The sequence below is a fragment of the Neopsephotus bourkii genome, unplaced genomic scaffold (assembly GCF_033783945.1).
Source record: "Neopsephotus bourkii isolate Nb327-2 ecotype Australia unplaced genomic scaffold, CSIRO-AGI_Nbou_v1 NB_1634, whole genome shotgun sequence".
NCBI lineage: Eukaryota > Metazoa > Chordata > Aves > Psittaciformes > Psittacidae > Neopsephotus > Neopsephotus bourkii.
In genome coordinates, this window is record NW_026902109.1 from 3,372,188 (window position 1) to 3,396,787 (window position 24,600).

Below are 24,600 nucleotides of genomic sequence, written 5' to 3' on the forward strand. Positions count from 1 at the left end.
AAAATAAACGCATTGGAGGGAGGGGGGAGAAAAAAAACCCCTCAGAAGAGGGTAAATGGAAAAATCAATTTTTACATTAATGGAGTCCTTGTTCAGCATTTCTTCTCTTTATAGATTTAGATAACAGTGATATCTTAGTTTCACAGAGCAAAGAAATTAATTACTTACTAATGGTGCAATTCAGAAATTAATTTATGTTGTCCATTTAAATGTGTCGTTATTAATCAATTTAAAGGAAGGGACCTGTGAGCCAGCACCATCTGAGCTGACTTACGTTGCCAGAGGACTCCCCTTGTCCCCTCCTTTCTAGAAAATACTTCACTCCTGCTACCTGAAAGTTGCTGCACCTCAAAGTGCTTTGGCATCTGTGATGCAAGTTAAAAAAGGGATTCCTCAGTCCTGATGGACAGGCTCAACCTCAGTGCATTTCCCTAGGTATGGGACCAATGTCAGGGTTCGGCTCTTTTTTTTTAAGTTTACTCAAATTTGTGGCAAAGTACCTAAGAAGGATGTGATCTTCCAAGGTAGCTGCCTTGTGGAGATGTTTTGCTGGTGGCTTCCCCAGCAGATCCTAGCCAAGTTGCGGGGTTTTAGCACACTGTGGGCTCCATAACAGGGTTGGGATAGGGCAGCTGCCTTGGGAGGGTGATAATTAAATTGTCACAGATCTGGTTATCTTGTTTATACTGCTGCATTTTGGTGGGAAGAGGTAATAAATTGCACAGGACTCTTCTGTTTCTGAATAAGGGTTGTCCCAGGCTGAAAAGGGAAACCCCATACCATGCAGTAAATCATGAACAAACTAAAAAGCACTGCTCAGATTCTCCTTGGGACATCCAGGATTTCAGTAAGTTGCTGCTTTCCATACCCAGCTGCTCCGACTTTACCCTGGCAGGCAGGAGGCTGATCTAAGGGTTTATGCTGTTTGTGTTACTAATGCCTCCAAAAATGTCAGATCTGCCATGTATTTCTCCTTGTGTTCCTTGGAGCAAATGGCAATGCCAAAGACTTGGGAAGGGAACCTGCTGAAAGATCCTGTAATCAAATCCTGCTTGGGTTGCTAGTATAAAGGTGTGATAGCCATTCCTTTCCTGTAATGGTATATCCTTGTGTTAATTTTGATGATATCCACTGTAAAATAGATGAATGTGAGTTTGAGAGCCTACCATGGTACCTGCCTGTCTTTATATATATAAATATATATATATTTATATACAGGTTATTTCTTCTCCGCCCCTGAGAAGTAATGCTTGTGTTTAGCATCCGCTGTAGTGATAATGCTTCTTTATTAGGTCTGGAGATGTTTAGATATGTCCTGATGGTAAACCAAAGCCTCTATCTAGCTGAAAGGGTTTCGGATTAGTTTCATGTTCTTCATCAATGTTTTGTTTTTCAAACCAATTGCTGCCCTGCTGCCCACATCAGGCAAGTTTCAGCCTGAAAGTTCTCTTTGAGCTAAAAGACTTTCTCTGTGAAACTCTGAGCAGTCAGGGCTAGAGGCAAGTAAGCAGCAGGCTGCAGAATCAATCAAGAAATCACTTAGTACCTACAAATAAATACTTGTATCTGAAGTGTTTATTTTTCTTTTATTTTTTTATTTTCTTTCCCTCAGCTCCCCCTTTGGTCTGGATAAATCCCTGGTTTCAGAGCAGAAAGACTGGGAAGAAGCAGCTGAAATTGAACTATCTGATTTGACTTTGCACTGGACCAGATTATGGAGCATCCTCACCCTCCTTTTTTCCAGTTCTGGTTGGAGTTCACCAACTTCTTGCAACAGGGAGGTAACCCAGAGCTGAGAGATGGCAACAATATGCCTTTTACAACCCTTTCCATAATGCTCACCTGCCTATGCATGGTAGAGATCATCCTGGCTTGTGTCTTTTGGAGCCAAAGAAAGCCAAAAGATACTGCACCATCTAGCCCATCCCTTGAACCTCCTGCACCCACAAGTAAAAAATTTTTGGGGAGGATTTCTGCCATAGAATCATAGAATCGTTAGGGTTAGAAAGAACCTTAAGATCATCAAGTTCCAACCCCCGTGCCATGGGCAGGGACACCTCACACTAAACCATATCACCCAAGGCTTTGTCCAGCCTGACCTTGAACACTGGCAGGGATGGAGTATTCACAACTTCCTTGGGCAACCATGCAACAATCCGTGTCTCCCATTGTCCGTAAGTCATGAGATAACCTTGGTAGGTGGTTTATGGGCTGGGCTCTGGAGGGTTTGATGTAGGAATCAAGCCTTTATTCATTGCCAAGCAAAAGGGAAAAAAAAAAAAAAGGTGTAAAAAATGTCAGTATATAGAACATTTGGAAGATTCTTGCTTTCTCTGATGTAGAAATTGAGAAGGAAAGATAAATCCAAGTTTAAAACCTTGACTTTCAGATGTTTACTGCTGATTATCTCCTCCCAATTTTCAGAATCCTTGTCCTTTTTTAGGGTGAGAGAAGAGTAGTCTGGAGCATTGGCAGCCTGATTTTAATCTATTTTCCTCCTTTTTCCTTCCCTCTTGCTCTGTGACTGCAGAATACTTTGGCTGTGTTTTTTTTCCCTGTTGCCCCAGACATTCATGGAGGCGTGCTCTGATCTTTTCCTTGTGTGCTGACAGCAATCCCATAAAATTAGTGCGTAGGTTCTTGGTCACCCTTATTGCTACAACCTGTTGAATTGATTTTGAATCACCCACACTCCTGAGCTATTGAATGGCTCATAACAGCCCTTGTGGGATGACATGTGCTGGTCCAAGTCTGTCTTTTCCCTAGACTGCTGTGGCACGTGATAAATAACTCCGAAAGACACAGCACTAATGGGTTACTTTACCTTGCCACTGTGTGGTTTTTGGAGATCTGGATTTGGATGGGATGGGATCCCCTGGGTGGGATGGGAACACAAGTCCTTCATACCCAGAAAGCTCATATACTTGGGATTTGGCAGATTCCATTATAAAACAGCTCTGAAAGTCCCTGATAGATGACATGAGGACAGAGTAGAGTGTTCCCTTGGCCTTGCATCTCTTCAACTGTGTTGTTTTCCTTTGCCTCGTCTAGAGGATCTTGCCTCAATTTTTCTCACATTCGTGGTGTATGCCACTAGCGATCCCTGCTGCAGGGGAGAATTGAATCCATCCCTCCTCTAGCAAAGATCCAGAGAATACTTGGACCCTCTGTGTCTGACAGAGATCCTCTCTTCCAAAATACAACCTATGCTATGACCCACAGCAGGGTCTCAAGATCCTTACATATCCCCAGCTTGGCAGCTGCCTATTGTGGTGGATGTAGGACTCATTGGTGATGTCAATGACACAGAAGGAACTCAATTGCAATGTTACACTAGCCCAGAGAAAAAGGTATTTCCAAAATTGCAGTAGCATTGGGAAAATGCATTGCAGTAAGCTAGCCTGCCACTGTTTATAGGCTGCAGGCAGAGTTTTGCAGAGAGAGATGCTCTTCCCATGTGCACATCCTTGCCACAGCATGACTAAACCTGTAAGAGAAGGGGTAAGGTCATAGAGAGCTGCCCTCTCCTACCTTCAGCCAGGTTGCTGCCCTTAGGTGCTTGCTATCATTAAGGCTTGAAGTTTTAACCCATGAGGAGATACGTTGTTTGAGCTGTGCTGAATGATGGCCTGCCTCTGGGCTGGGCAGTGTGCCCTTAACCCTGCAGCCCCAGGGTAAGAGATGATGGTTCAGTTATTACCTTGACTTCAGTGAGCTTGGCCACTCCGTCACTGCTGCATTCACCTGTGGAAAAGGATGTCATGGGCATTTCTACACCATCATCAGTCACCTGGAGAGAGGGGGTATGGGCAAGGGCTGCCCAGAGAGCATGATGCTGGTGCTATTTCAGCCCTCTAGCTGAAAGCTCTTGAGAAGCAGGGAAGATGTATGAAGGGGTGAGAGGGGAAGCAGAAAACAAACTCGCAGCAAGCATACCTGCGAGGTGCTCTGCTGGCAAATAGAGCCTGGGTCAGCAAGAGCAGATGGCTGCACCTCTTGAGAACTCTTCTGATGGTGACTGGGGGAGTAGAAGTAAGTCTTATGGTCCTTGCTACCCATCCTTCTTTGCCGTTCTGTTAAATCAAGTCCTGCTGCAGAAATATAATCTTGCCTGGCCAGGAGGCTTTGGAAATGCTGCTCATCTTCTTCTGTGTTCCCAACCCCTCTTTCTACACACATTATGCCAGAGGCTCTACCACCATCACTGTTGGACTTCGCCTTGTCCGGTGGCATCGTGGAGCCGCTGGCATTGGCTCTGTTGGACATCAGGGGAGCTTCTGGTGGCTTCCCACAGAAGCCACCCCCATAGCCCTCCTGCTACTAAAATCTGGCCACGCCAACCCAATACAGCAGGTGTCATCCTGCAGTATCTGCAGTATAACAATAAAAGGTCTCCACCTAAAAATGGATTGACATGTGGAAAGTGAAGTATCCATCATGAATACACCTCAGGACAGGACTGTTCCCTCACCCTGCCATGGAATCCCCTCACTTGTCTTCAGGATGGGTGAGTGCAAGACACAACAAAGTTTCAAGGCATCAAATGATGCAATACAGTAAGAAATGTTATAGGGAGCAGGAGAAGGAAGCTGGAGATAATGTGCTGGACGCACACTGATTTTTTCCCCTTCTGTAACTTATTCAGACAGCATAGGTCCTTGCAGGTTCTTTTGTTCTAGTGTTGCTGTGGGACTCCCATGTTCTGCTTTTGCTCCCAAGCTGCTCTTTTGGCAGAGCTCAGGCTCCTAAGGGATCAGCCTGGCCAATCACCTGCTGTTGATAATTGCTTTGAGAAGTGGGTGTCTGTCAAGCCACTTCATCTTTTTCTGTATGCTTGTAAGGGCAAGGTCCTACTGCAGTGGGACAGCAACGCGTGAGTTTCATCTGCTAAGAGGCAGTAGGCATCTCTACCCATGCTGCTAATTAGCTTGCATGAAATGAGTCCATTCAGTGTAAGTAGCTGAAGCACAGAGGGTGGTTCAGCGCCAAATAAATGATGGTTTGGTACGGCAGCTGCCAAGAGCATCAGCCTGATTTGCAGGTTCACAGGTCTGTGAATGCAACTCATCTTCCTGCGAGTGGACAGGGACAAGAAAGGGAAGAGGATGGCTGAAAGGGGAAGAAACTTGGAAGATGGTTCAGCTGGAACCTGGCCCCTTAAAGTGACAGGATTAACGTTGCATACTTTGCCATTAAGGAGGCTGAACATGTGGTAGATGTCTACCAGCTCTTCCTCTGAAGGCATTTATCTCCTAAAAATGAGTTCTCCAGTGTATTTGACAAATCTTGATTGATTGGTCTCTGCCTCTTGCAGAATCAACGTACATGAGAGCTTTCTCCAAGACAAAACTGACTCTGGAGCAGTGTCAGCATCAGTGAGAGGAAGAGCTAAGACCAGCTGCTTTGACATGAGTTTTTCTGCCTGTCTACCTCCACGCTTGTGTCCTTCCTATAGCCAGTACTCTCTAGCTTTACCTATCAGCCACTTAAGCCTCAGCCTTGCAAAAGTTTTAGCATAAACTCAGTGTAGTGCAGCTATTTACCCCTCCAGGACACTGGAGAGGAGACTTGCGAAGGATGTCATTACAGAGGAACAGCATTAAATGTCTGTGAATGATGACCTTTTTATTAAGCACAAATAGTCTTAAGTTCAGAGGCTGAGCAAGCCAGGCTGGGAAAGAAAATGCCAGAAAGGTAGGATCATCTTCCACAGGCAAAGCATGGCTATGCATCTAGAGAGCCTTGTTTCCATCTCAGATGAGATTAGGACACAAAGTGCCCATCAGCAGCCCACAGCTAGGTAAAAATACTTTTATTGATAACAGGTGCTATATTTTTGCATGTAAACCTTACAATTTGACCATGAGAAAGAGTGCTATGATGACATAATAACACATATTATCAACACATAGAGGTATGGAGAAAAATTTCTCTCTGCCACATCTATCTCCTTTCATTTCACCAAAAGCTCATCTTCTTCTGTGGTATTAGGTAGTAGCAATGAACAGACAGCTCCTTTTTAGACAGTGGCTCTCTCAAATCAGTTGCATATTCTCAAAGTTACAAGATATGTGGAGAAAAATACAGCATTTGCAAAGCATTCTTCAGTTGATGAGCAGTTTAAGAGTAGAGTACCCTCTCTGGGAAGATGCAGCAAAGAAAGCACCTTAAGAAATTGAAAGGTACACCTGGATCCACTTAAATAAAAGGATCTTGCTAGGGAGGCCTAATTGGCCTGCCCTAGTTAGCCCACCTGTGAACAGTTTTGTAGCTGCAAGAACAGGAGTGAGGCACTCATGAGGTTTTCTACTTCATTCTGGAAGTTGAAGTTAGAGAAAACTTGGAAACTTGGGATAGCAGGTAAGAAATGTTTGGAGATTGTGTATGTGGGACAGATTTGAACTAATTCATTTCTCAGAGGGCTGCTACTCTGTTAGAAATTCTTCTGTTTTAACTTGAGATACACATGCAAGTGAAGAGACTGAGCTAGGTGCAGTGTTTTTGGAGTCCTCTAGGGCTAGGAGCCTGCTGTCTTTTCTCTCACGAACAAATGCTTTAGGGAATGAGTTTGGATGCAGATGAAACAGTGTTTGTTGCTGTATTTCTAGAAGACATTAAATGAAACATGGAGTAAGAGATGCTTACCTGAAGAGCTGAGACTCTGAAAGTGGCACAGCTCTTGTAAAACTTCTTTAAAATGGGCTCTGTGGTGTGAGCAGGGCTTTTTCTGGGTTATGGTGATGACTTCAAGGTGCAGTAGCTCTCCTGCTGTGTCTGCAATGTGGACAGCAGGGAGGGCAAACTCTGGATGTACTGCAGGGACTAAAGTGAAAACAATTAATTCTTCAGAGATCACTTACTCTTTTACAGACTCTGGTGTTTGGTCACCAAATGAGGCATGTCAGTAAAACCTGTGGGTATATATATATATATGTTTTTAACTGCTGTAATCTACCAGGGTAGGAGTAATCTGGGGCTGGATCCTCTGTCTGGAAAATCCAGAAACATGTATTTTGTCTCCTTGGGAGCAGATCATGGTTGCATGGGTGCAGAACAGTTTTGGATGCTTCTGTGTTCTCCTAGATCAGGCAATGACCCTTTTTCAGTTTCTGCTATGATATCCAAGGTTAAACTAAAGCTTTGGCTGTAGCTGGTTGCTGATATTGGCTCATTCTCCTGGTTAGTACTTTTCCCTTATATCTATCTTTCGTTACACAACTGCAGATAAAAATGCTAAATGTGCTGCAAATCAGTTTTCTAAGCAAATGCTGTAAGGACAAAAGTGACTGTTTCCTTTATTTTATAATTCTGCCTCTTCTGATTTATAGCCCTAAATGCATTAGTTCGGTTAAATTTCTTCAGTGTGATGGCATGTTCTCTGGTTGGGTAGCCTATCGTGCTGTGCATCGTGGTCTGCTTTCCTTTGGGATGATGAGTCTGACTGATAAGTGCACAGTGACTTCTGCTGATCTGGGTTCCTCGGGCACTCTGCTCTCACCTCTGGATTCAAGACCTTCCCCTCTACATTGTTGACATCCTCCTATTCCACATGTATTTGAGTTGTGCGTAGACGGGAATGCTCTGCCTGAACAAGCAATCTGCTCAAAACCATGCCTAGGCGTGGGAACCAGCAAAATAGGAACATATGGCCACTACGAGAAGACTGATTTTGGGGAAATGAATGTTGATGCTGAACGTGTGGTTGGACTTCTCTTGTTTAGATCTGGTAGCTATTACAATGCTTGAGAAACTTGGGTGGTTTTTCCCCTCAGGGATTCAAGACGACTCCTGTATCTTTTCACTGCTGGTTTCTTGACTGCTGCTTGAGGTTCTTGTTAAACTCATTTTACAGAAGCGCCCACCCCTGCTCCAGGATCCTCTGCTGATAATGGGGTTGTCTGTATTTTTGAGGCTACATTGGCCCTGTGGTGAGCAGGCCAGGGTATTTGCAGCAGCATGTTGCTTTCTAAAACAGGCAAAACCAAAAAAAACCCAACCCCAAACAAAAAACCAACCTTCCCCCCCCCCCCCTTTTGTGGCATTGTGCTACTGATACAAAGTCTGTCCTGCTTTCCCAGTGATAGACTAATAAATTGAGTTTTCCTGCAGGAGGAGGGGTACCCTCTCAGCCATGAAAATCCATGTGATTCCAGCCATGAAAAGTGGTGTTCAAAATCAAAGATGATGATATATTTTCATTTATAAGAAAAAGAAAAATAATAATTGGACTGATGCTGCTGCTTCTTTCTTCCTCCTGAGAGCGCTCTGTGAATTCCCCTCTGTCTGAGCAGATCTGTCAGTTTGGGGCCGCACTTGTGATAATTTATCTCCAGTTATTTTATTTCTGCTGGTTTCTCAGCTAATAACAAGTGATGAGGGCTCATATCCTGCTCTGGGCACCTTCCCATTACTTAACTAACAATTAATAAACCAGATAATGGAGTTTTTCTCCCACACAGGAATAAATACTCACTCTATTAAACTGCAGCAATGCAGCGCTTCCAATCTGTTCAGAAGCTGCCACCAGTGCACAATTTGGTGGCCTGCTTATAAGGAGATATTTCTCCCAGTTTGCAGTATGGAAACCGTGCTCGATATACTGGTTTCCAGGCTGGACTGGGAAGAGTTTCATACCCTCTGAGCCCACATGAACTAAGGGCACCTGCTCCAGCAGCATGGTCACCCATGGCATTGCCCTGGGAAACCTGTGGCTGTCCCATCTCTCAGGAATGTTCTGTAGGTCACCTCTGGGCTGTGGGGAAGGAGAGAGGGGCAGGTTTGCAGGCTGGCTCCTTGCAGTCACTGTGTGAGTTGATCTGTGGGAGGTGGTAGGTCTGTTTGCAATACACTTCTTTAATTGCTGAAGCATAGGAAGGATGCTTGTTTATTACAGTGTGTATACATCAAAGTAAATACATTAACTCCATATAAACATTTAGTTGGTGAAAAGCCTCTAATTAAGAGTTCTCACCAGCAGGCACCCAATTACTTATCTTGGCAGCCTCTCCTGTCCCCTCCTCTTCACCCACTATCCAAGTGTCCTGGCAGAGGGCTGGTACTTGCAAGCATGCTCTGGAGGGTGATGACGAGGAGGGTGGCTTCCTGGCATTGCTGGAATGACACATGGGCAACCTGTGCTCTTATGACTCGTCTCATGTGCTCTCCCTAATCCTGTGAACAGACTTTATGCACCTCTTGCATGAGCCACAGGCTCTTGTATGAGTCTAGGAGGAGTCCTTGGAGGTTAATGCATCACACTGACATGACCATCATACCTGGGAGCCTCTGACATCCCACAGTGCCATCAGCCGTGTGCTCTAGCATTGAATAAGCAGGACCACAAAGTCCCTTAGCATGTATTTGTCCTTTAAAATATCTTTTCCACCCCTTCTCTCCCTGCTGCTGAATCTTTTGATTGTTTCACCTCAATCTGTCTTTTCAAAGACTAACCCCTGCAGAATGTTGCTGGTGGCGGTGCATACTTTTTTGACATCCAGAAGTATGTTAGACCACTGAGCTGCCATTTGGAGAGATCAAATGATTCCCGTGGCTTTAAAATTATGACACTAGCCTTGAGGGTTGGAGGAGGTGGATAGTCATGAGCTGAAAGCTGCCCCTTTGAAGTCTGGGGTTTCTGGAGATGTCATCTTTCATATATATCACCAGCTAGGTTGGTTTTTGTTTTGTTCGAGTGTTATTCTTGTCTAGATTCTTAGAGAGCAAGACCTTGCTTCAAGACAGAAGGAATGATGAGAAAGATATACGAGCCCAGATGCTTAGGTATTACATATCCCTTTGAAATATAACAGTTCAAATTCTTCAGAAATAACAATACGCTAATGCCTTGTGCATTTGTATACAGTGCTTCTCTCCTGAACGAATGTAAATCAGAAGATCTCTGATCTGTAGAGGGAAATCTGAGCTTGGTCTGGTTTGACTTGTGTCAAATCTGAGTCTGGCTTCATGGCAGAGATACTTTCTCAAAGTCATGGTGTGGTTTGGCATGAAAACCTGTGCTCTTTGTCAAGGGACTGCTTTGCTGTCCCCACTTAATGGGGACGATCACTGGTGGCAGTGGTGGTGCAACAGCAGACACTGACATCAAAACCTTGCTGTGTCTGTTTTGGTGCGCACCCAGCCTCTCTGAGCATCACTTCCTCGTAAGGTTATTGGAAAGGTTACTAAAAGCAAAATCACTTAAGCAAACTGAATGATAAAGTTTCAAAGGAATGTATGTCTTCTCACCTGGGTGTTGTCTTGTCTCTTGGGAATCCCTCACATTAAAAGTTGGGGGACTGACTGAGGGTGTTCTGTGATATTCCATCAGATGGGTTTATGACATGAGGGGTACAGATCAGACAGGAAGAGCTTTTCCCCTCCTTAGAGGAAGAAAACTCCCAAACCCTGCCTTTCACTTCTGTGCTTTTATCAATTCATTTACTGCTTATTCCCCAAAAAATCCAGACAATGTGAAATTGTCCCAACACATTTTGTGATAACCCACCACTGTTTTGCTGTCTCTTGGCTTTGGTGTTGACGTTCCTAGCTTGTTCTAGCACCAAGCTGTCAAGGGGGCTGCTACCTGCATTGCTATTCTTTTCTAATTTTTCACTTTTTTTCATGCTAGGGCACTTTTAAAAGATTAATTATATGTGTTCTCATGGTTAGCATCTGATCTGGGGAGAGAGGAGCTGCTCTGCATCCTGCAGCATCCGTTCTTCCCATCCGCTGGGTCATCAGTCTTGGGCTTGCTGGATGTTGCTGTGAGAATGGAATCTTGTGTCAATGTAGTGCAAGTGCTTCTTAGTCAAAAACTCATTTGAAAGTGGTGTGAGTTGACATGAGCTACCTCCTGCTTCTCAAAACTTTTGCCTGATCAAGAAATGGTCCTGACTGCTGCAACTAAGCAATAGCCTCTGCCTGAATTAATACAGGCTTAAAAATGTGCTTTAGCCTTACAGGACTAGCTAAACTAATTTTTCCCTTTGCTGGCTGTGACCTAGATACTATGTCTGAAGAGACCTCTGTGGCCATGGTCTTCACTAGTGGAGGCAGCAGCTCTGGCAGGTGAGCAGGCAGAATGAGCTGCAGCAGCCAAACCTGCGCAGACTCTCCCATCAGGCTCCCACATACATCAATGTCTTGTGCCTGTGAGGAGCTGTTGGACAAAACAAAAATCAAACTGAAAAAGAAAAACCCCTCACACACAGAGCGGTGACAGATCTGGATTGTCTCGAGATGATGAAATAATTTATACGCTCTGGTTTAATGTTCCTGTTTCTTTTTTTTCCTACAGCTGCCACCTCCCCACCTTCTGTCACTGTCATTTAAATGAGTTTACAAGGAAAAGAAAATAGTTCTCACTAATGTTCTCACACAAATGAAACATTAGCCAGAGAGACAAAAAGAAAATAACTGATTGTGAAAGCAAACCCCCTCTGAGACAGTCTGAGCATTATCAGGAGCAGCCTGGGAGAGGAACTGGGGGGAAAGGGAGAGGGGAGGAGAACAGAGCAGGCTGGAACAACAAATGTAGCGTTATGATAATTATCCACATTTTAATCCCCGTTTCCAACCAAGCATTCACTTCCTTTAATTAGTTCTTGATTAGAAGCAGATTATCTAATAAATTGTACAAATAAAGAGCAGGTTATCGTTGCTGTGTTCCTGCACATGAAGTTCTGAACGGATGGGGATGGAGGGGCAGGGTCTGAGGGGGGCAAGAGCATGCAAAATCTTGCTTTCCTTTTCCCTCATTCCCTTGGCTGCAAATATTGGCCATTGCTGGCATTAGCGATGCAGCCAGTGAAGTAAATCCATAATTAAACTGAATTAGCATGTACTTGGAAGTTTTACATGCACAGACACAAAGAAGGTTCCTGCTCCGAGTATTTCCAGTCTGATTTGCAGGAAGGGGGGAAAGAACAAATAAAACCTTATACTTTGCTGAAGCTGGTTCTGAATTTTTATCATGCTGTGTGTTTAGAGAATATAATTTGGGGTTTCTGGTCTGCTGGTTGAACAGTACCTCCGTAGTTTAGGGTTGGAAATGGCATGATGGAAGTCACCTCTCTATTAGCATTTGTGTGTCATCTCAATGTTGCTATGCTGAAGCCTCTGGGTGATGTACACAGAAATTAGACCAGTGAAGTCAGCATAGGCAGCTTAACCCATGCTCGAGCTTCAGAAGAATCTCCCTGCCTTGCGTGGGGAGGGCTTTCATCTTGTGCACCTTCACAGGTCCTTGCTGCTGACCTGAGCTGGCCAGGCAGAGATCGAAATGGGTGCATTTGGGGTGAGATTTTCCTGGTCTCCTTTTGATCTCAAAAGAAAGTCAGCTAGTCATCAGAAGTGCATGTTTCTTCTCCATTATTTATTGGGGGAATGTGCATCAGTTTTCATGGATATGGTGACATCCTGAACATCTACAACAGGACAAATGCATCTCTGCCATGGTTTACATAGTAGTTGGTTTCTACCCCTCATCTCTCTAGTTTGCTTGAAACTTGAATGTTTTCACTGGCCTCTGCAAAACACTGAGCCAGCTCTCAAACCTAGCATCCCAGCTTTTGTAAGCTCTGCTAGGTGGTTGTTAAAAGGTAGTCAGGACTTTTGCCCTTTGGAGGACAGGCTCTTAATTGTACATCTTGCACAAGTACAAACCCAAAATTGTGCCAACAGATTAATCTATGAGGGCTCTTGTTAAGCTTCTTGTGTCAACTGTCATAATGAGTTACCTGTGCTGTTTTGTGAGGTTTTCAGAATTGGTGGGAGATGTGTTACGGTGGCAATTGTGTCACACTTGCCCTGTTGTTGTTGTTGCCTGGGGTGTGTGCTCATTGTTCAGGCAGGACTTCTGGCTGACTGGGTCAAGTCTGACACCTTCTGCTGTCTCAGTCTAGCTGCTTTGAGTTGCCTTTCAAAGCCTATATATGACCTCTTCTCACTGAGCTAGCAGTGACCTGGATTTTAACTCGAGCCCCCAGTACAAAATAGAGCCCTATACTGAGCTCTGAAGCTTCTTGGAAAAATTTCTTTATTTCTCTGGGCATGAAGTACTTTCTGGAATCTTGTCCGAATTCTGTTTGGTGTCACCTTTTGTGAAACGGCAGAGGCCTTGATGTGCTTTACTATAAGGGGTTGCCCAGGGAAATTGTGAATACGCCGTCCCTGGCAGTCTTCAAGGTCAGGTTGGGCAGACCTTGGGTGACATGGTTTAGTGTGAGGTGTCCTTGCCCATGGCAGGGGGGCTGGAACTAGATGATCTTAAGGTCCTTTCCAACCCTAACTATTCTATGATTCTATTCTATGATTCTATGATTCTATTAAATACAGCTAAGTGGGTTTGAAGGTGAAGTGCAACATCTTTGCAATGAGGAGGCTCTGCGATGCCTTCATTGGCAAGGGAGCTAGGTTGTGCAGTCATGCTGTGATCAGGCTCCACCCTTCCTAATGATTTTCTAGACCTGTGGTTGAGCAGTCAATAGCTTCGTTGTCTGGTTTCAATCCAACTTGACAGGAAAGTAGAGATCTTGAAGATACTGAGTTTGTGTGTGCTCCTGCCAGCACAGATATATCACCCTCTGACTTTCATTGCTGTTGCTGCTATTGCCTCTTGAACATAGACTGATGGTTGGGTGGTATCTTCCAGTGTGGTGTTGCAGGACTGAAAGAGTTTGTCAGCATGTTGTGATGTCTTGTGCAGATACTATATGACCAAGTTTGTTGAAAGCGTGGTGTGAGAAGAACTAAAGGGGGGACGTGGCAGAAGCAGGAGTGAGATGTTGGGTTGTGTCTCCCTGGGTTTGTCAAAGTGTGCATTTCAGTCAAGGACGTGTCCTGCTTGCGTATCTGCCCAAAGTGACCTCCCTATCGATCGAGGCAGTCAATAGACAGCTACTTAAGAATAAAGTTCCGTTTTCTTATTTCTTCTTCTTCACTTTAATTATCTAAGTTAGATAAGCAGCTGCAGGCCAATTAGAAAACAATTACCCACTGTAATCAATGCTGGTGGGGAAAAAGGGGGAGAGCAAGTATAAAAGCTGAAGAAATGCCTTAAAACACAGCACTGAGGTAACACTATATGTGACTCCATCCTTGAAAGGCCTTTGTCTTAACTTCCCCAAAGTAAAGAGCCAGAAGAGCCTGTGCAGCAAGGAGTTTCAGACAGAAATGAGCCAACAAACCAGATGAAGAGAGTATTGAAACCCGCTGCACCCCCCAAAAAGGGCAGAGTTAAGAACTTCAAGATAAGAAGGGGGACAGCAGCCCTCTGATTTTTGAGCAAGTCCCTCTGTTTTCCTGCACTACCTTCATCTGTGAGAAAACAATCGTAACTTTATATAGGAGGTAACGGCTTCTGCACAATTATCACTTGCCAATGAAATCTTGTGTTTATAATAGATAGCCAGATGAAAATATCAATTCTCTTCTCAGTGGCAGTCAAAGGAAGTGAATAAAGTGATAAGAATTACTAGACAAGCAGAGAACAAAGCAATGAACAGTATTACGCTGTGATAAAAGGTCCGTCCATGTCGTGAGTGCTGCACGTATCTCTGGCTTCCCCCTAACTCCGGCAGGAGAGGGAAGGATGAGGAGAGGTTTGAGGACACAAAAGAAGGATGATCGAGGTATGGAAATGCTTCTTGCACAGACTGGATATATAGCATAGGATTCATGGGTAACAAACAGAAATTATTGCTATTTTTTCCAATAGCAAAGCTTGTGGGTATTAAGTAGAGCTAAGAGATATGAGGTGGACTGACGAAGACTTATTTTTTAACACATGATGAATATCTAAGCTTGTAAACGTTTAAGGATGTTCTGTTCTTCACATCTGCTCAACATGCAATTAAAGGGCAATTAAGGATGATGCAACACAGCTGCATCCTGGTGCCCCCATCCTCTGCCTTGTCTGCTGACATCACAAGGAAGTCTCCAGCTCTGGTGTATTGCCACCAGGGTGACAGAGCCCTGCTTTTGGGTATGGTCTTTACATACCAGTGAAGAAAGTTAGACTTTGTGCAGGAAAAGGCTTTCCTTCCTTCACAGCCCAATTCCAGTGAGGCTACCCTGGCATTTCACTGACATCACTGTCTGTTGCCATGGCAATGACTAGGCTGTCACCATCTCTGCATTATGACCTCACTACTGGTGCCCAAAGAGGAAAATTGCGTCAAGTCGGAGAGGGCAACCATGGTTTAAACGGGGATTAACAGCATGTTATTCCATTAGCCTTCAATTATTGGTATTCTCGTGGCAGAGCCCTTCAGAAGTGTGGTATGTTTAACCCTCTAAAATTGCAATTAGAAAGGGAAAAACTAAATTGTTGCCAACCCAGCTTGTAGGTTGCATATGCTGAGATGTTTTCTGCCCTCAACCCTGCCTGCTTTTCATGACAGATGGCCTGCTGAAAGGTTTTGGCATTAAATCTGTTGCCAGTGCCCATGAAATGCAGCAACTGAAATGCAAAGGATGGGATGACCAGTTATTAGCAATAAAACAACCCTTACAGTCCTGCAGCCCCTACCCTGTGTGGTAAAATCCTACGGAGACATGGGAACGACCCCATCATCACCCTGTTCACATCAGTTCCTCTCTGTCCTGCCAGCTTGCCTCATGGAAAGACATCACATGAACCTTTTTGCTCTCTTTTCCTCTTTCCCCACAGCTGGGAATGCCTGAAAGAAGTTATTTTCATAGCGTACATTTTTCTGGTGACATCCTAAGAACAGGTCGTACCTCCTCAGACTTGGCAAGGATTAGGGAAACTGGATGACCTGTGTAGCTCTCCTCTATTGTTAAATGAGCCCTGCTGAGAAAATACAATGATTGCTTAACTGTGTTTGTGTGATAGGAAACGGCACAGCTTGGAATAAATGGGGTGTTTCCAAGGTAGGAGCCTGCTGCACGATAGTTACCTTGGTACTTCTGGATGCTAGTATGTGCTTGTGCCGTATTGTGCTAGCCATGAAATTAGGAGTTGATATTCAGTGTTGGGCACCTGGTTTTACTTGGGCATTGAGAGCTCCTCACAGTAATCTGAAACCTCTGAGCCATGGGTGAATGTCTCAGAGAACCCACTAAATGCTGCAGAAGTTGGTGTGGGTCTGGCCTGTGCTCTTGGAGCTGTGCTTCAGGACCTTGTCCTGGTCTGCATCCTGGGTTAGCTGTGGGACTGGGCTGGAGAAGAAGCCACCCTGGCTATTTCTGCATCCTAGCACCACTGGTGAGCCCCAAGACTTTCTGCAGGTTGGTGGAAAACAGCGATGGGATCCTTCCCCACACTGCTTAGCCTTTGCTGAAGTCAAAGCTTTTAGGAGGGAAAAGAGAAGCAAACAGGCAAGTTGGGAGCACAAAATTCCCTGGGATCTAGCCCATGGAAACTTTTAGGGCTGTGCTTGTTATCCTGCAGGACAGTGTTGGCTCAGCTACAGTGAAGTGGCTCCTTTCTACAAACCCCAGGATCCCTGCTTGCAAATGTGTGTAGGGGCCAGCTGTCCTTGCACTTCTCTGGCAGGTGAGAAACTCTCAGGTTGGCTTTCACCTCTCTTCCTGCATTTTGTGCTGCTCCTGCCAGTGCAGTCACAGGTAAATAGCTGCTCAGTTGCCAAATAGCTCTGTGAACAGCAGGTGGACAAGCAGGACTGAATTGCATGCAGTCTTTGAAAGCCTGAAATCAAAAGTTGTCCTGTGGCTTCCCAACACTCATCAGAAAAAAAGGAGCAAAAGGTGAATTTTTGCTGTGGTTGCCAGCTCAGTTCCTCCTCTCCTCAGTGTCCATACAATGTTTCTTCAAGGAACATGTCCCAGCTGGCTCTGAAAGTGATGCTAGGACTGGTGCTTCACTTGGAAAGACTTTCTGAGAACTGGTGAGAAATAGCAGCCTTTTCCCTGTGTACTTAATGTCACACTGATTGCCTCCAATGGTCACCAATATTTTTGCTTCATTATATATTATGTGCAATAACAAAAGGTTTTTTGGTGAAATATTAACTGTGCAGAAGTGGTTTCCTCATAATGAACTATCTACATGGAGATTGCTAACTACAGTGTAATTATCAGACCTCGGTGAATAATTCATAGCAAATAATTTAATCATTCTAGTCCTTTCTGTCTAAATCAGACAATGACTCATGATTTCCGAGAATTATTCTTAGAACACTTTAATGACACCTATTTTACTTGGTGAGGTCAATCAGAAGTATTTGAAGTTTGGTTGTAACAGGCAGATCTGCTCCTTGACCAGACAGGAACAGGCTTTTTTTTTACAGAAACTTGAAAGAGGAAAGATAAAAATGATTGTCTTCTGTTCAGACTTGCTGCTCTGAGCTCTGCTATTCTTGAATGGCTTTGCCGGTGAAATTGGAGTGCTGAAATGTTTGCAGTGAGACCGATGCATGAAAGCAGATAGCATAGCTGCTGTAATGTGTTGTTTTCATCATTTATCCCATTCTAATAATCACAGGCCCAGCAAACAACAGGCCCAGCAAACATCCTAACTGTAGGTCTGTTCAAGGAGCCTGTGTGTTTAAAAAGCTGTAGGAACAGAGGGGTGAGATGACACCGGCTCCAAGATGAGAAGAAAAAGCATAATACACATGTGTCTCCCAGGCCTTTGCTTGAAGAACTTTCTGATTTATTCCCCAGTTCACTTTTTTCCAAGCGTGTGCTCACTGTCTTCGCTTTCCAAGAACATATATGATCCATCACAATTTCTAACCTCTGGTTTAGTGAGGAAGGGGCAGACAAATTAATCTCTATAAAAGCTTAGGGTTTCATTACAGTTAATGCGCACCTTTTGCCTTGTGTAGTGGAACTTATGTTTTGAAAAAAAAATAAGTGTGACATCTTCCTGTTTTGTATCTTATTTCTCTTTTGCTGCATGCAGCATCCTGCTCTGTTCACATGAACTGGGCAGAATAATGGGGCAGCGTGTGCAGCTTCCCTTTCTCTTGCTCTTTCAGTGAGACGGCAACACTGATGTTGCAGTTTTGTACAAACCTCTGTCTCAGCACCAGTATGTGACAAGTTTAGGTATTACCCAGCTGTCCAGATTTGCTCATTTCCTTCCCTTCTTTCTTATCTGAGGTGTCAGTGCTTTCCAGGTTGCTGTAGAGTCACCATGACTTCAATGTTTTGGGCTCTTTTGCTGGTGAGAATAATCCTGTAGATGATGGGTCTTTTCTGGGGGAATCACGCGACTCAAACCAGGTCTCTTGGTGGTTATGCTGAACATAGCCTAGTGCTCTACGGGAAGAGATGTTGGGATGCGATGCTGCTGAGGGGCACCATGGGGATGGGTCCCCTCCTCAGGCAGAGGATAGGGCCAGCACACCTCCCCCTAGTGAATTGCCTTGCTCTTCAGTATTACTGCATCCTTTCCCTCCCCTAGTGTCTCCCCTCCTTTCCCTATGCTTTCCCCCATTCATCTCCGACCCTTTTATTCCTGGAGGGGCAGCAGAGCTTCCCTTTGGCTGGGTTCCTGTGGTGAAGGGAAAGTCTCCTTTGACTTTGACGTGTTAGACTGTAAAAGAGCTGACCTCACCAGGGATCAGGCTTGACCCCAAACTGTTACGGAAAAATGCAGACAATCCTGTAGCCTCATTCTCCTTCTCTCTGTGCCCTCTTTCCTCCTTCTCAGGAGCCAGGAATGCCGCCAATGTCTCTGGCAGCCTTTGGCCTTGCTTACCTGTCAGAGCTATGAAAATTTATTGTACAAAAAGGGGGAATGAAGAGCCTGAGAGACACAGGATAAATTTTAGACAAGTTTCTCACAAAGGAGCATTGCTGTCACTACTACAGCTACTTCACTTCCAAAGCTTTTTTTGCTATTTTCCACTTTAGAAGGAAAAATCCAGAGCCCCTTGTGGCTTTTGTTTTCCTCTTCCATTGTGCTGTTTCCCTACAGCTGTGGGGAAAGCACAACACATCATCCTTGCCTTTCTTCTCCAGTAGCGCCTGTGTCTCTGTGTGATGCTGAGGGGAATGGGCTGCAAATACTGGGCTGGGGTTTTAAATGGATCTGGAAGAGCTTTGCCCAGCCTGTGCATGCTGAGTTGGTAGAGTTTTGTCCAGGAGATAGAGCAAGTCTTGGCTTCGTACTATGAATAAGGTGGCCTTCGGGGCAGGGCTGGAAATGCAGGGAATCAGATTTTTGTTTTCCAGGTAGCTTTAGGAATCTCTGGCTTAAAAACAGAGCCACAAATGAGATGCTACATAGGTTTGCTGCAACAGTTTTAAGTTGAGGCTGTGACTTGTACAGTGCCTATTCCAGAGCTTGGCTAGAGCTTCAATAATCCAGGTTTAGAGGAGTAGGAGGGGTCTGCAGAAAAACTAAAACATGAGGTTTATCTTCTTGTATCACTTGACTTGGAAAAAACCTGGTATGTCAGCACCTCCTGAGGTCCCCACAGTGCTGCTGAAACATGAGGTCTGCTTTGAAACCAATTGGATGGGAACTAGGAAGAAGGCTGTAAGCCATGCACGCCTGGGTCACCAGAAACATCCGCTGCATGTGATGGCTCCCTGGGCTACAGCCACAAAGGGGTAAAGTCATGCTTTGCTGTGGTAAAAAAATAAAGATCACTGAAATAATGCTCCTGTTTGGAAACGGGCATCTTTGTCCCCTTCTAGTCCATGGCAGCACAGAAATCTCTGGGGAGGACGGGTCAGGAATCAGTTGCTCTGAAAAATGGTGGGGTGCAATGCCTGTGTGAGCAAGGAATATGCAGCTCTCCTCCAGGGAAATACTATCCTAGGCAAAACCCAGAGTTTCTAGGGGATAAATGAAGGCAGGAGTCATGGGGGAGATGGTTTAGGACAGCAGCCCACCAGGTCTGTGCCTGCACATGAGGAAGACCAAACTTACGCAATGTGGGCATTTTTGTTCTGTCTGAAAGAACCATCCCAAAAGCCACTGCCAAGTTACAGAGCAAACGCACAAGTGACTTTTTTTCCTTTTTTTGTATTTTTTTTTTTTAATTTTCTCTTTCCCTAGCAGTTTTTCCCTCTAGATAATCCTCTCAAAAATGGTACATCCTGGGGTATCTTTTTAGTTTTGATCAAATGTATCCCAATATTCACGCTTCTAATGAGCAAGCAGTATCTCTTGGATTTCTCTGGAGTATTAGAGGGAGGTGTTTCATTTGTTTTTTCTCTCCAAATCAAGTCAAATAGGGTCCCTGCGTCACTTCAGAAGAGGTGCAGATTCTCTGGACACTGCATTAGATACCAAAATTACCAACTGGGTATTATACAGAGCATGCTGACACGAGAAAAAAGGCTAGAAAGAAATTGGATGTGTGGGTTCATATGTGCTCCAGATCTGGATATTGCATTATTGTGAAAGGGATAGGAGGTGGAGAGTATCTGGAGTATTGATATGTAAGAACACTAATTATTGCAGTCTGAATGCTGATTTCCCATGTCTGGTACTGCCAGAGCACCTGGATCATATGGACGTGGAGTTTACTTGGGTCAGGTTAGCAGCTGGGATCTTGTAGCTGCTGCTGGCATGTCTGGTCAATACATGAAAAATGCCTAACCTGGGGTGGGAGATTAAAAAAGAAAAGAAAAAAGAAAAGGTGACAATGATTTTGGTGCTGTAACATGAGGCTTTGAAGACTCCTTTTAAAAACAGGAACAGAGGCAGAGCAGGGATGCCAAGTACTCCTGGGAGTGCCAGGATGACCCTCTCCAGGCACTGCTTGTTCTCCTTGTGCTGCAGGAGGAGTGTTTTCATACCAAACATTGACTTGAGCCTGGTGCAGATGTTCCACATATCTTCCTTGTTCCCTGCATGCCCTGAATCCCGCTGCCTTGCCAGGAGGTGGGAAGCCCCCGACCATGCTAAGGCTTTGCCTCCTCATTATCTCATGGATCCCCCCTGTCTGCACCCTGGGCTTTTCACAGACCCCCATTATTTCCAATCCCCTTCACTTGTCAAAAGTAATTTGGCGACTTATTATTGGTCAGACAAAACAGCTCTGGGCTCCCCTGGCCCCGATGAGGAGCCTGGGTCCTTTCAAACTTTCATCCTCCCTCCTGTGTGCAGGCTCCCCTCTCTCAGGGCAAAGCCACTGAGTGAGCATGCAGCAGACAGATCCCAGCCCCAGTTAGCAGCCTTTGCAGAAGGGCAGGAATTTTAATTGGTCCAGCAGTCAATTATATCAGTGGAAACCCTTTGCCCTTTCTCCTTGCTTCCTTCTCTTCCGCCCTGCAGCTACCTCCCTGTTACCCCTGCTGCCTTGCTGTCTACGGGCAAAGCTGCTTGCCTCTTCTTCAAGCCCTTTGCAGGGGCTGGCAGCTGCCTGCGGGACTCAGTTGTCCCAGAGCCTGCCAGTTGCTGGCGGGTTTATCCCCTCTGGGGCAGGGATGCATCCCTTACCTCCACTTGAACTGGGGCTTTGTGCCTTCCAATACCTGCCCTGCCAGTGGCTGTCTGAAAAGGAGGAAAATGGTGTAAGAGAATGTTTTGGATTCTCCCACTGCACAGCCAGAGGCTTGAGCTTGGTTTTCTCTGTTGGATGTCAGGGAGAGGAATGAGATGGGGAGATTTTCAGAGCTGAGTCTCTCCCCCTCTGCCTGTGTGGCTCTAGATACTGATCTGATTGTCAGCTCTCCCCCGAGAGGGGCTTAGAAGTTGTGGCACCAGGGAAAGTACCAGGCTGTTAATACTGCCACTTGCCTATCAGGTATAATCCCTTCAGATCTGAGCTACTTTCTATTTTATTTGTTTCCTAAAATTGCCTCCTCTCCCACTCCTGCACTGGCAGGGCTCAGGGTTTTGTGGCATCTCCAACATAGCTAAAGAGCCTCTCTACCTAGTGCAGGCATCAAATAGCTGTCCAAAATACACTGGCTTTTGCCATTGATTAAACTCTTCCTGCTTTTTTCCATCTAAGTATTACATTTTGCTGTAAGTTGAGGCTACAATGATTCCCCAAATCTGCACAAAACTTCATCCTAAAGTCACTGGACATGCTTTATAGACTTAGTAAACACATGAGCTCCCACACAGTCATTCCCAAATTTTGGTCACAGAAGCTGTTCCAGTTCTTTTCTGCACAGCAACTGCATCTTCCCAGGACATGATGTAGCTGGGTTTTCCATCTGTCCATCCCATCTTTACCCTGAGGCAGGTTCTAACCACACCTTAAGCAGCACATTAAAGACTGAGCCTATGTATAGCTGAACCCCTGACCTTTTGGTGCGGAGGTGCGAGTGGTGGTAATTGAGTCATAGTGACACATGCTGGTTATCTACTGTAGTAATTACGAGGGGTTTGACAGCGTCTTGGTCATTGGAGGGGGAAGTCCTCTCACACAAGTTGCAAGCTTTGGGTTTTGCAAGATGAAACATGTAGCAGTGCCGCATGGGGATGTGTGCGCAGATGTTATGGTATATACAGGCAATTACCGTGGATACCTTGTTCCCCTCTGCAGGGGCTATTATATATCAGTGGTGGCAGCATGATGATAGGGAGCTGATGATACATGATGGGAAAGAGATTCTGAAGCCATCTGTCTGTACTGAGTGTGATATGGATAACATCTGGTGGGCACGTGTAAAAACAGGATTATGAGCAAAAAAGTGACTGTGGGGAAAAACATCTTGCATCCTGTCTTAATTCCCCTCCTCCCCTTATTCACTGTGATATCAGACATTCTCCGATTGCAAGTCAAAGCATTTTTCTCTGTTCATCAAATATATACAGTTTAGTAGCTGGGTCTTTTATATGCTCCAAGCACACAGAAAATAACTGGGTCCACTTAAAACAGGGAAGAAAGAGGTGAGGGGGGACAATGACATAAGGTTGGAGCAGAAGCCTAAGGCGATGAAGGAGATGATTTGCTGTTGGTCATTCAGTCAGTTAGTAACAAAGAGGGATGATTCCCATTCCATGACTACACTTGTTGTCCTGGAAGATACAATGTACGCTTGGCAAGGGACTGATAGAGCCTCCTGATTTCAAACCAGTGTGATGTTAAGTGGATAAAACGCTGTGTAGAAGTTCTGGTGAGATTTCCTACCATTAGGAGGGCTGTGGGGGGGAGATGAAGTGAACGAAATGGAGAGAAGTCCATAGCTAGACTAGGAGAAAACAGCAGGTCCCAGTCTTCCCTGCCAGGTGTCTCTCTTACTTTGGTTGATCTCTGTGAGGAACAAAGGCTTGCCAGGCTACCAAGTGTCTTGTATATCATGTTGGTCTGGTTTGAATTCATCTACTGTGAATTCAAGATCTGAGATGAACATGTCTTGCCTGAGATTTAGCTGTGGTCCTTCTGTCTCCATCATCTCCAGCTATAAATATTCCAGGATTGGACAAAACCTGGCAATTCTGTCACACATGGATAGTGTTGAGTGGCTGGTAACAATGAATTGTCAGTTTTCTCATTAAATCAAATAGATGTGATTTACGGGGATTAGGTGTGGGCAGCACATCAACCGCCTTCTTAGAAGGGTGGACACCATTCAACCACAAGACAACCACCCTTCTTCACCTGGTGCCCTGCCTTTTATCCTGTGCTGCTGTGAAAAGACCTTCAGATGTTGTTGCACACTTCGATTTCTCCTTTAGAAAAACTGAAGTGAAGGAGGACAGATGCACTCGGCCGCAGGGACTGCAGCAAGAGGTGTTGTGCTTGGCATTTGCTTCCTTCCAAAGCACCTGGAAAACACAGACTGAGATGCTGATCCTTGTGTGGGGAAACAAAGCCCAGGAGCTAATGAATGTGTGCAGAGTGGCTCATTTTGTGCCTGCAGAAGGGAAGCTAAGTTCATGCATCTTTTCCACACCACCCCCCTCCCCCTCCTCCTTCAGGGCAAAGATTGCTATAAATGCTCATGATGTGAGATTAGGATTGGCTTTTTTCACAACAGTTCAGCCTTCACTTAGGACCCTAAATAACAGCCAAATTCTTTCGTAAGGACACCACATTCAGCAGCTCTTAATATTGCTGGGCTCACTTGAAAATACTGGCTGTAATGGCTGCAATTATGAATTGATGGGCTTAAATTTGCCATCAGACCTAATGCCTAGTTTTTCTGTCTGGTTCTTGTTTCCATTCTGCCTTTCACTGGTGTTCCACAGCCACAATTATTTGTCATTAGTCATTAATCTTGAAAGCATCAGCTTTTTTCCCCCCCTTCTTTTCTGCCAGAAACTCTTGCCTGCTCCCCAGTTTTATTGTTCTCAGTTTTCCATCACTCTTTCTCTTGCCTCACTCTAATCAGTTTTGTACTGCTCTGATTCTTTTTTTTCCGACTGGGGAATAAAGCAACGGAGTGAACATGCCCAAGAGACTTGTGTGCAGCTGATGCTGCCTGCACCCGCGGGATGTTTATGCCCTGCTTACAGCCCAGCCTGCTGGGGATGGGGCAGCATCAAAGTGTTTTTCATTAGAGCTATAAGGATCTTGGAGTTTTCTGGCTCGTATGGTGCCTGAGTCCAAGCACAGATAATACCCGAAGTGGCAGGTTTTGGCAGGGGACAAGCATAACCCATGCTCATCCTGCAGACCTCCCACTGCAGCAGGAGAGCCTCCACAGGGTCTTTCACTGGGGACCCTGGCTGGTGTGGAGCTGGTGCTCTCCCTC

At 45.1% G+C, this 24,600-nt stretch overlaps 1 long non-coding RNA gene across 1 annotated transcript in view; it reads left to right on the forward strand.

Annotated features, from left to right (window-relative positions):
* Positions 1–1,244: 1,244 nt before the first annotated feature.
* The window catches only part of LOC133223261 (uncharacterized), a 90,881-nt gene continuing 67,525 nt past the window's right edge, over positions 1,245–24,600 (forward strand). The window contains exons 1-3 of the long non-coding RNA XR_009728507.1: positions 1,245–1,781; positions 5,050–5,212; positions 5,315–6,360. This is a non-coding gene — a long non-coding RNA (uncharacterized LOC133223261). The remainder of the gene's footprint in view (positions 1,782–5,049; positions 5,213–5,314; positions 6,361–24,600) is intronic.